The following is a 12,718-nucleotide window of genomic DNA, read 5'->3' as shown; positions in this document are numbered from 1 at the left end:
TTCCTATTTCAAACCGTTTTCGAGTTATGGTGGATAATTGATTATGAAAAAAAGGGTCAAGTCTGAAAAAAACAGAATTTGTGAAAGACCTATACGCAAACTAAGCACACGTTTAGAAAGAACAGAAGAAATGCTATAAGGTGACACCGATTTCATCCAAATATCTGGTTTTAATGGAGAGCTACAAGCACTGAAAGATTGGCGAAGTTCAAAATCAAATTGTCGCCAAAATTTTTAATCGACAATTCTGAAAACATCCTTCTAGCTACAATCGGTCAAATTTTCTTCCGAAAGAGCTTACAATAAACTATATTGGTTTCCTAGTTTATGAGAAATTTAGTCCTTTGTTTGCAATACGTCACTGAAATCAGCGTTTGTCAAAGTGGATATTCGATAAAAATTCGGAATTGGCAGTTACAGATTTTGGCGACAATTTTGCACAAAAAATCCTATAGGATGACACATCCTCTATCTACAGGATATCCGTATTTAATGGCGAGCTGCAAGCGCTGAGAGATCGATGAAAAAGAAGTGAAAAATTGAATTGCCGACAAAACCTACTAAAATTACTTAAAGAAAGTATATTTCAGGGATGTATTACGGACAAACGACTAAATTTCTCCTGAACTATAGTCCGTTTCAGGTTAACTTTGCAGTGGAGAGGAAGCTACGAGGGAACCTCATCACTCGTTGCTATGGCAATAAAAGCCTCTTAACCAATGTATCGATGCGCGGCCTGGGTAAGGTATGGACGATTTCTAGGATACCGCGAAAATGTCGTTGTGGTTGCTATAGATTTTTGGATAATAGTAACCAATATTTTTTTCTAATTTAAAAATTTCAAACGAAGAAACATCGGTTCAAAACGATATTTTTCCTTTCTTTTTCACAAAATCATTAAAAAAATTGGAATATTCTGTATAAATGATCATCATAAAACTTCGATTTATGGGAACTTTATTTTGCGGCGGAGTAGTACACTCTCTACCTTTCTCTCCACTGCAAAGTTAACCTGAAACGAACTATAGATGACCAATTTGGCTTATTCTAGGTTCTTTCGAAAGCTGGTGGAAGGGAAAAGTTTATGGCAAATTTGACTGATTGCAGCTAGAAGGGTGTTTACAGAATTGGCGACTAAAAATTTTGGCGACAATTCGATTTTGAGCTTTGCTAATCTTTCAGTGCTTGTAGCTCGCCATTAAAACCAGACACTTCGATGAAATTGATGTCACCTTTTCTGCTCTTTCTACACGTGTGCTTAGTTTGCGTATAGGTCATTCAGAAACTTAAAAAATTCTGTTTTTTTTAGACTTTTCACATTTTTTCCCCCAAAATCGATTATCCACCATAACTCGAAAACGGTTTAAGATAGAACAGGGCTTTTAAGGTATTTCATGATCCACTTTGGCTCGTCTATTCCCCCCCCCCCCACTCGTTTGGCAGCATTGTTAGGTCGGATTCACCCTGTATGCCCTACCGCATCAAGGAAACATTTCCAACCATGCATTGCTATGTGATTCCGAGTCGTCTAGGCGTACCCTACCCCTCCTAGAAGTTTGTAAGCCTGGTGCTGAGATACCCTATATAGATTTGTGGGAATTATCGATCCTATAAAAATACAGAGGTCGATTTCTGATAATTGTCAATCGATGATCATGGAGTAATGACAAATCGATGTAAAAATTATACTATGTATTATAAGGTGGGTGTTTGAACGACGATGGGTAGAAATGAAAAAGAACCAACGAGATTTGGGTCAAAAATAGGAATCTTCCACGAGTTTCACATGCAATGGGAAAGAGAAGACCCTGGGATTTACACGCTCGTAATAAGCACGATATCCATTTTTAAAATGTGCATGTATTAGAAAATTCTTCCGAACACGTGCAGATCACTATTGATGAAATAACCAGTCTAAAAGAGGGGACAGAAAAACCTTCAAAGACGGGGGTTGGCAAAACCCTTTCGAGTCGATCGTACATGCATGCAGTGGAGTGCAGTCGTACGGTTCTGAAACTGACGGCGCAACTCCCAACGAAAAATCGATTTCGTCTGTGAATTCGATGTTTCGAGATGCGCCTTTTTTCGTTAAATTGTACTAATCGATTTAAGAAAAAAAAGAGGTGGTTGAGGAAAAGGTACTAATAGGCGTCAAACGCACACATACACTTTTTAAAACTACCTATTCTCACTCGGAAGAATTGTATCAAAGTTATTTGCTCAAACTCAAATGTGTTCTCAACAGAACGAGTGGGACGAAGCAAGATCAGGTTTGGGCCAGAACTGAAAAGTCTGCTACCGGCGGAAGAGATCCACGCACGCTTCTTTGCATTCTTTCGATTGGTGGATAAAAATACGGAGATCGATTTCGGAGAATTGACAATCGATGATCTTCGAGTAATGACAAATCGATGTAAACATTATATTATATATTATAAGGTGGGTGTTTGAACGGCGGTGGGTCGAAACGAAAAAGAAACCAATGAGATTTGGGTCAAAAGGAGGAGTCTTCCGCGAGTTTCACATGCAATGGGAAAGAGAAGACCCTGGGATTTACACGCTAGTAACAAGCACGATATCGAAATTCGTTTATAGATTTTTCTTGTAGTGGCGATCAGTCATCGGAATATTCAGTTGCAGGTGATATTACTAGAAGACCATGTAACAAAGCACTCGATAACCGAAGTCGACGATTTTCCAACCACATTCAAGAGAAAAGGATTTTCATTCATTCCCTATGCCTCAAAAGTAAGAAATGAATGAAAAAGACAAGCATAGTTTTCATTTGTTCGTCGCATATTCCGATTGTAAAAATTATTTTCATTTAACTCTGCAAGAGCTAAAAAGAAATACGACGATGCCCCAAACACATCACATAATGAATCGGAAGAGGACAAAAAATGAGGAGCCAAGGGGGGAGGGGACGAAGAGATGTCGTTCGTGTCTTTGCGAACATTGACGAGATCCGCTCGATTTAACGTTAACATCACGTAATGAGGATGGCAATGATGATCACGATGGAGGAAAGAATGCCGTTCCCAAAACACACAACTACCATCAGCCATATACACACACGCCCAATAGGCAAAAAGGAAAAAAACCTCCTACAACACAGAACGACGGTGAAAAGGCGGAGCGAGCAATGTCGTTCTGCCGACGAGAAAAGAAAAAAATGTACGATACGCTTAGCAAAACGAACAAAAAGAGAAACAAATGAGAAAACTCTGAAACAATGGAAAAGCAAACAATGGGCGAACCTTACATCATTACCTCTTTCGGTGCTTCCGCTACCGTCCAATCTAAACGATTCTTCTTCACACCATACACACGCCAAGTTTGTCATCTACTCTTCTGGGATTCTCAGCCTATATGGTTGGCCCTCGATGTTATGCACATCATTTTTCAATAGCATTTCAATTTATCAACTGCAATATTAAAATTGTAAAAAGCAAGGCGAGCGAAAGAGGACTATAAATGCAGAAATATGCATATAAGCATATAATCGGTGTAATGAAAAATCCTTTGTCGTTTACGAAAACAGAAAATAAAGGTTGATCGAATATTGAAATGAATCACTACGTGTGAATCCTTGCCAAACATTCTCACTAGGAACGTGTGAACCGCGGTCACTTCGAACAAGATTTTTAAACATTTCATCCACTGCATCCATAGCACCAAGCTAATAAAAAACGCGAGATTACTCCAGCAAAACTGAAGTATTTAACAAATTAGTTGACTCGAAAAAAGGGGGGGGGGAGGGGAGGTAAGATAGATACACAGATGAACGTAATGAATCTGCCAAACGAAGAAGGGGGGTGGGGTGATAAACGAGTCCAAGTAAAAAATGAAAAACTCATCTCCAAACGTTTTCGAATTCTGGTGGATAATGGATTATGGAAGAAAAATTGCGTCTGCTCTGAAACAAATCCGCACTTGTGACGTTTATCAAAGATTTACACGCAAACTAAGTGCTTAGTTTGAGTGTAAATCTGTGTGCATATTTGGAAAGAGCAGAAAAAACTCTATAAGGGGGGTCACCGTTTCCATCAAAATATCTGGAATCATTGGTGAGGTGAACTACAAAGATTGGCAAAGTTCAAAATCGAATTGTCGCCAAAAGTTTTAATCGCCAATTCTGCAAACACCCTTCTAGCTATAATCGGTAAAATTTACCAAAAACTTGTCCATTTCAATAACTTCCGAAAAACCTGCAATGAACCATCGGTATTCTAGTTCAGGAAAAATTTAGACTTTTATTTGCAATACATAACTGAAATCAGTGTTTGCCGAAGTAGGCATTTTTGTAGATTTTGGCGATATTTCAATTTTGCACTTCGCCAATCTTTAAGCGCTTGTAGCTCGGCAATAATTCCAGATATTTTGATGGAAATGGTGCCCCCTTATAGGATTTTTCTGCTCTTTCCAAATGTGTGTTTAGTTTGAGTAAATATTTGAGAAACATCACAAATGCGGATTTTTTTTTTCAGAGTACACCCATTTTTCTTCCATAATTCACTAGAATTCGAAAATGGCTGGTAATAGGACAGGGTTGGTAGAGTGTTTTACATTCCACTTGGGCTCGTCCCTTTCGTTTGGCAGATAAGGTCACGTTCACCCTTTATATTACTGCTCGGTTCATTTCTATCCTGCATAGGTTAAAAAAATGGGTTTTTTTTAAAGTTGGCGGACTCTGAAAAGATCAAAAGATCATGTTACCTTTTCATCGGTTATCGCCATCATATTACACCGGAAATAAGTTCACAATTTATTTCCGTTGCACGATTAACTTTCCAACGGTTCCCTTTAGAGAACAGCCTCTACCGAGTTCCTTGAACGGTCTCTGTAGGACCGTTTCCTCCGAAGTCCTACAATGACCACCATCTTTTAACAAAAAAAAGACAGCAGCAGCACACACGCACATCGACTATTTGATACCCGACCAAATATAATTTCCCAGCATCAAATATTAAAGACGACGACACACGCCTCTGGAGTGAGAAGAAAATCCGCCTCGAGAATGTTGTTGTTGCCAAGGGATCGGGCGAGAAGACCTCGGAGCACAGAGGTGTCGTGTATATCTTCTCTAGCTGTGTGCGTGTGGCAAAGGAGATTCTCTCATTGATCCGTTTGGTGAGCGAACGTGTTTTGTAAGAGGAAGAGTCGAGCTCACAGAGAGATTCTGCTTGCTGACTTTCCTTCCACTGTATTTCATCTGCTGAGCTGAACGCATGCGATCGATACCAGAAATTCGAGGCAAATACTTTCCGGGAATACTCGACTCCTTGATACATCGTTCATTGTATTACAACGACGGCTTTGTGCTTTAAGGCTTCGTGAGTCGGGCGCTAATTAAATCGTATATTTATAAATACGTATGTGTGAGAATGAACATGGGGGTCTTGAAGGCTATCGCAGTCGAGGTGGAACTTTTGATACAGCAGATTTTTTCATCGTGGCGTTTTATCTCATTTCAATTCATTTATTTATGTATAAACATATTTATCGTTATTTATCGAAGTTTGCAATCATTTCGTTAAAAAATAACTAAATTAAACGAAACTTATATAGAAGTATGTATATACAGTGAGACCTGTCAACTTGGACACTGTCCAACTCACAGAGGCGTAGATAATATTCTATTCGTAATCATCTCGTAGAAATGTGAACAAAGAGTACCGGAAGTCTAAACAAAATACAGGGTGTCCGAGAAAGATATTTATTATGCTAAACATCAATAACAAAAATACGAAAGGTAAAATGAAATGCAGTTTGCGCAAAAGAATGAAGAAATGTAACACTTTTTCCAGTATCAATTGCCTGAGGTAGACGGCGCTAGTTACTCGGCAGCTGTAATAAGAAACGAAAATGACAACCGCGCAGGAGAAAGCACAGTGTGTATTGTGGTTAGTGAAAACAAAATCACCGAAAACCGTGCACAGAAAGTTTCGCCTGATGCGCCATGGAAATTCACCAAGTACGCCTTCAATTTATGCATAGATGTAGAAGTTTAAAGACACAGGAAATATTGAGCATGTGAAAAATTACTGCTCACCATCGACATCAGAAGAAATCAGATCGTCGAGCGAATCAGAGACACATTTCAGTGGAATGTTTGGTGTGGTCTTTTTGCACGACTCTGTACTTGACACTTGGTGAGAAATCGAGAAATTCACATGTTCAACATTTCCTGTGTCTTTAAACTTCTGCATTCAAGCATGAATTGAAGCATACTTGAATTTCTATGGTACATCATGCGAAACATTCTTTGCCCGGTTTTCTGTGATTTTGTTTCCACTAACCACAGTACACACTGCGTTTCTCCTGCGCGGTTGCCATTTTTGTTTATTACAGCTGCCAAGCATGAAAAATAGCGCCGCCTACCTCAGGAAATAGGTATTAAAAAACCTGTTATATTTCTTCATTTTTCTGCCGCAAACTGCACTTCATTTCACCTTTTCTTAATTTTGTTATTAATTTTTTGAATGATAAAGATCTTTCTCGGACACCCTATATATAACATACTATGAGGATGTCACCCTATATATAAATGTCATACTGGAAGTACACGTGTATTAGTCTCTTCGAATAGAAAAAAAACGCTTCTCTAAAATTAAAGCAGCAAGAAATAGAGGAATGAATCTCCTCGCAAAAGCTTTTTCTTTTTTTGGCCTTGAATCGAGGTCGGCGCCAAAGTGATCTCTGGAGGAAACGATTAGCATCATTCTCGAATTTTAAATGTTTCGTCAATCGATAAAAAGGACACTGATATTCGGTTATCGGTATCTTGTCTGATGTCAGAGGGGGAGATTGATTAGCACGAAAATATCGAACGAGGAAGAACGAAATACAGCAGTAGTTGTTTTGTTCCTTTCACACAAGGGCTCGCTCGATCTATGCATGTAATGTATATGCAATTGAATCCAGGGCCGTCTTAAGAGCATCTTTCCCCCCCCCCCCTCGGGGCCAAGTGATTTTTTTGAAGCCACTTCCTGGAAAGTTCCCGAAAAATTAAACTACCTCTCGTTTTCCTGAAGCCCCTCTTCTCCTTGAGGGCCCGGGTGGGCCCATGCGTTAAGACGGCACTGATTGAATCGTCAGGTTTATGAGGCAAATGAAGACCAAAAATGGCAAAATTACTTTTTGTACACCAAAGTATATCTAAGCTTCGCTCTACGCGTGAGTGGTAAGAAAGAAACAAACTAATCCCTAAAGGAAGACATAGGATCAAAAAATTTGGTGGCCATTGAATGAAACTCTGCCACATTTCTCAAAAACTAGATTTTTGGACTTATTCCCTCAATTACAATCACATGATTCATTCGCGCTTTTTTACCTAGAATAATGTACGAGCTTTAATAAATTCCTGATTACGCAATAAAACGTGGAAAAGAAAAAAAAATTTGAAGGAAATAAAAAGCTATAGTTTCGAAAGACACCCGATGTGACGTGTGGATACTGTACTAAGTACTGTACTACTCAAAAGATACGCGTATTCACTTGTGACGGCTACCCACTGTTCCCCTAGAAAATTATAAATATGATAACACACGCATTATAATGCTCACGTCACTGAGAAAAAAGGTCAATAAAATTGACATGAAATGATAAAAGGATATAGAGAGGATAGTTTGAAAGTCCAAACACGTTGATCTCTTCACAATAGTTTGTCACCTCTTTCGATGATCCGAGTACAAAGAAAACTAGTAGCACCGGGTATTATTGCTAGTAAATAATAATGATAATACATTAAATAAACATACAAATTGCTCCAAACTATGTACACATTTGCTACAGTCAGTGAGTGGTTTCCGGAGTGTGCATCGCGGCTCCCAGGAGCATCGCCAAGCTTTGTCATGGTCGTAGGGTCGAGCCTACGCTATTGATGTATGCCTACTCAGTGGTTAAAAAGAATCAGAGCTTATACCCAATTAATACAATTATTTTCATGAGGGCGCCGCAGGTGTATAGAGTGTTTTACGAAGCGTGTCCAAAAGGAATAATACCGCGGCTGATTCCTAAATCAACGTAAAACATGAAAAATGATAAGAAAGAACAGAAAAATTAAGCTGTCGGGATTTCACTCCAGTGAAATGAAAATTGAGGCAATTACTTTTTTTTGGTTTCTCGGTTAAAAAAATGTTTAAAAAAAACTGCACCCCCCCCCCCCTCCCAACAACCAAAAGCATGCCAATTAGTCAAATTTGCACATTTTTATACTGCACCGAAAGAAATTCACTCCGCAAATGAAAATAAAATTCTTCGAGATATTCGATAGATAAAATTGATTTAAACCACTTTCTTACGAACATGTATCATCTCACTATAATATGTAACACGTAAAATGTGGCGGAAATCTACAATTTCTGAACGAATTCTTCAAATTTCTTTACCTAAATTTCTTAAAATTAATTTAAAATGAATTCAACTTAATTTAATAAAAAAATAAATCTATTTAAAAATTAAAAAACACGTCATAAATTTCTTTAAAGCGAAAATTTCTTTCGGTATATTGAGAAGATAAACAAATTTTACTGATTTAAAAAAATATATATTCCCTGAAATTTTACGAGAGTAAAGCCTTATAAAAACTCAATTTTTCCATAACTGTGGTTAAAATGTACATAATTCATAGAATTTGAATTCAATTATGCACATAATATTGCATACAAGGTAAATAAATTAATTTTATATCTATTCGTGGAACACTTATAATTCTGCAATCAGGTCATAACTGAATTGTCTGCTTGAAGAAAGACATAAATCCAAAAGCTTGATGTTTGGAAATTTAAATAAAGTTTTGCTACATTTTTTAAGAAAAAAAATGGCTGAAATTCGCCATTGTTAGTGGAAACAATATCTAATTTTTGTTTGCATAATATCAGCAGGCTCTGTAATGGGTCACTCAAGTATTACGTCAACATTGATGGAGCTTCCCGATTTGCTGACTTTTGATGACAAGGGGGGGGGGGGGGTTTGGAAGATGCTTACGTCGTCAACCACCCTTTATGATGATATGAAATTTTCTTAATGGCATCTTATTCGGTGCGCCAAGAACGGAAAAAAACCTTTCGATAGGTTATCGGACACCTGAACTAATATTTTACCTACTGATAAGTCCCCTACAGAGCCACTTTAGTGATCTCTAAATGATCACCCTATAACACCCCCCCCCCCCCCCCGCGTACGTTTCTGATCCCACCAATATGCGTTAGGAGGTAGGGGGCAATGATGAAATTTTTCTGACAAGGGGGGAAGGGAGTCAGAGTTTTGCTTACTTTTGCTGACGTCGGAGAGTGACGACACATAAGCACAGTGTTTCCCAAACTGTTCGAAGCGCGACGCCCCTCCCTCTACAGACAAGAATTTTATCGGAGACTTTTACATAACGTGGCCATATGTTCCGTTTTCCAGGACATTTTTGTTTTTTGTTGTTTTTTTAATGAATGTGCTTTAATTTCCGTAATCAGTACTGAGTGAAATCGAATTATTTTTCGATATTTAGTCGGCAGAACTGTTTCATTGAGACTTCACACAACCCACATGCTTTTTAGCTTTGAATTCGGAGGACGGTGCCATCAAAGCAAGGTAGGATGGAATGCGTATCTTGCGCATAGTAATGGTTTAATTCCCCCCACCCCCGATTTTATAATTCCCTCCTAATATTTTAATTTCAACGTTATTAATAGTTCATAACCTAAAATGCTTACATTTCCCCCATACATTCACATAGTTATCATCGTTCTGTGTTTTTCAATTTTTAAAAATGCATTAAATATTTTAAAATCTGTTGATTCTTTCTTAATCCCCCTCTCCCAATATAAATATCAACTTGATCTGTTTATTATTGTACACGTAGAATTTGATAAAATTACATTATGATACATGTATGATAATTAACTGTTCGGCTGAGTTGAGGAATTTTTTAGTTTTGACATATTCTTAGTCGCTGCAAAAAATAAAAATAAATTTCTTACTCGGACATTTTCGTTTTGGAGAATCTCTCGCGACCCCCCCCCTTCCCAGGGCGTCGCGACCCACACTTTTGGGAACCACTGCCGTAGCATATACAGAGTAAACACTCGAGTCCATTTGCCGCATATTACTGACGAACCGTTGATACTATAAGCATACTTCCAATCGGAAAAAGTACCCAAATAACGTGTAGAACTCAGTTGTCATTCATATTGCGAGGGGTTGTATAGTTACTAAAATAAAAAATGTAACTTTTCATTTGCTCACCCCTGTGCTGAAAACCCAATAAGTTGTTGCCCTGTATCTCTCCCGAGGCCATAAAAAAATTACACTTTTCTAAGTGCGATATTTGCTGAGATATTAGAATTCAAAAATCGCTGAAAATGAGTGGAAAGAAGAGTAGAATGAATGTCTTAGTTATGCAGTTCTTGTACAAGTGGTGTTCTGCACCTAACGGGAAGTTTGTTTCTGAGGAAAGCTTGTCATTTGTTAAAGAAGTACTGTCATCCGAATTCGGAAGCAAATAACTAAGCAGGTTATTTTGCCTGTTGTATTATGCATGAATTTATTAAATGCAATAAAGCTTGATTGCTTTCTTCTGTGGAGAGACTTTTTAAATAAGATCGGCTCGCTCATCTTAGTCTCTTCACGGAAAGCGAAGTCGTGCATTTAGGCTCTGGGGGACGATTATTGACGGGGGAGGGGGAGTATATTGATTCTGAAGTAAATTTATGATACAAAAAAATTAAAAAATACATAAGGTTGGTTTCCTGGGCCCCAAGCTAGAGCCCTGCCAGTCCAATCGAGGCGGGAGGAGACCATGGGGGTGGAGGGGGGGATGCAATTTCAGCAACGCAGGTGCTCCGATCACGCCGACGATATTTATTTTTTCGAGAGTTTTACCGGGATATAGTGCTAGGGTGAATTTCGATTTTGCGAATGCTTCAGCTTGCATCACGTCCAATGCATATCATGTTTTGTTCTCTTCTTGAGTAGCTCCCCCACCCTCACACCCCCTTCCCAACTAAATAAAAGAATTTATTCTGAATATAAAAAAGAAATTTATTGAAGAAAGAGAAAGATAAAAAAAAAACTATTCGGCTGGGGAAAAAATGCGCGGAAAAGAGTAGAATTGGGAGTTATGAGAGAGAGAATTACTATAGTATAACCTATTAGGAATATAGAAGCTGGACAAGAGACGTATTTCTGCAGAGATTTAAATCACAAGTTTCTGTTCGGATAGCTATTGAAGATCATACTCTCTACAATCGAACTATGACCATTTCTTTCTAACAATGGAGGATTAACCTTACCCTTCATTATGACCGGGTGAAACATCCGACTGATGTAATCAAGAAACGTGGGTTCGACTCCCTCATATCGTGAAAATTGAGGATTAATTGCTGATCATTTTTACGCACTACGGTCATTTTCTACATACGAAGGCTAATTAGACCGGAACCTGCAATTTATTGTCGATTCCGAACGGCAATGTTCGTCATTTTACCTTTTTTATACACACAGGGGTTGGTGCGCAACCCCTCAGTGTGGGACTCTGCGGTAGCAATCTTTTTCTGCATGTGTGTGGGACCATGTTAACCCATGTTTGGCCTGATAAAATATCCTGCGAATACAAAAAATGAGAATGAAAAGTTTAATTACCGATGAAAAGAACGTATTATTTGAAAGGTGAGGTTGAAACGAACAGGAAATATAGTACGGATTGACTGGACCATCAAAACCATTTTTTTATAGATGATATGGGGGGGGGGGGATAGATTTTCATGGTTTTTTGTGATTTCCTTGATTTTTCTCGCGCTTTACGAAAATTTAAATAACAAAGAATTGGAGAAATTTTATTTGTCAAGGGAACGGACCCATGGATTATATTTGCATAGGAACCCGCGTTACATAACAGCGGCCCTACGGACAATCAGGGTTGTTGAATTTTTTTTTTAAAAATCGATTTATTTGATTTAAATCGGATTTTTTTTTATTTTATTAAACAAAATATATAATATATATATTACTTACACACTAGTCATTAATCTATGCTTTCTTTAAAGAATATAAAATTAAAGAAATTTTAACTTACATGATGAATTTAACTTACTTTTAATGACTATTTAAAAAATATTTTATAACTAAAGATAAAGAATCATATTCTTGTGAAATATTTCAGAACATTTTATTAAGAAAACGGAGGAAAACACTTCTTGAATAGTTTTACATCAAGTATTAAATAATTTTACCCTTTGTGAATAATTGTCCATTTGTTTCATTAGAAACACTAGTTTGAATGCTTTGTCTACTCTTAATCTGTTTCGCTATTTGGAATGAACTGCACCTTGAAAAAATCCTTTCAACCCAGGCATCAATGATTTGGCTGTAGTTAGTGTGTTTAGAAATTACATATCATTCTCTGTAATTGTATCTTTACCAAAAACATTATAAAAACTATTTCACCACTCAAAATCAGGCATTGTATCAATAACCTTAGGATGAAAAAAAAATTTTTTTAGCATGAAAATGGTTCCAACTTTTCCAAAAACCAGAGTCACATTTTTGTTTGATTAATTCAAGACCCTTATTTCTCTCTTCTTTTGTGACATTAATTCCCTATTAGAAGTTAACACTGATGAGCTTAGAATAAATGCATCAAAGTGTGCATATGTTAATTATTTTTCATATACACTCATGTCCATAAATTAAGGATAATTCAGAATCACACAGAAATCTAAAGTAA

General features: G+C 37.5%; 1 protein-coding gene across 2 annotated transcripts in view; it reads right to left on the bottom strand.

Moving 5' to 3' along the window:
• LOC149077701 (hexosaminidase D-like) overlaps positions 1 to 12,718 on the bottom strand; it is a 59,823-nt gene that overhangs the window by 23,629 nt on the left and 23,476 nt on the right. The window contains exon 1 of one of the 2 annotated variants that reach the window (XM_089245287.1): positions 4,717 to 4,972. The exons of the other annotated variant lie outside the window; for it this stretch is intronic. The gene's annotated coding sequence lies outside the window, so the exon portion shown is untranslated. Of the gene's footprint in view, positions 1 to 4,716; positions 4,973 to 12,718 lie in introns of those variants that run through there. 2 annotated transcript variants of the gene reach the window in all.

This window comes from Pholcus phalangioides, unplaced genomic scaffold (assembly GCF_987345545.1).
Source record: "Pholcus phalangioides strain wild (caught in Gottingen) unplaced genomic scaffold, Ppha-v1.0 ptg000015l_1, whole genome shotgun sequence".
NCBI lineage: Eukaryota > Metazoa > Arthropoda > Arachnida > Araneae > Pholcidae > Pholcus > Pholcus phalangioides.
The sequence above is the reverse complement of the archived record's forward strand: the minus strand, read 5'-3'. Positions and strand labels throughout refer to the sequence as shown.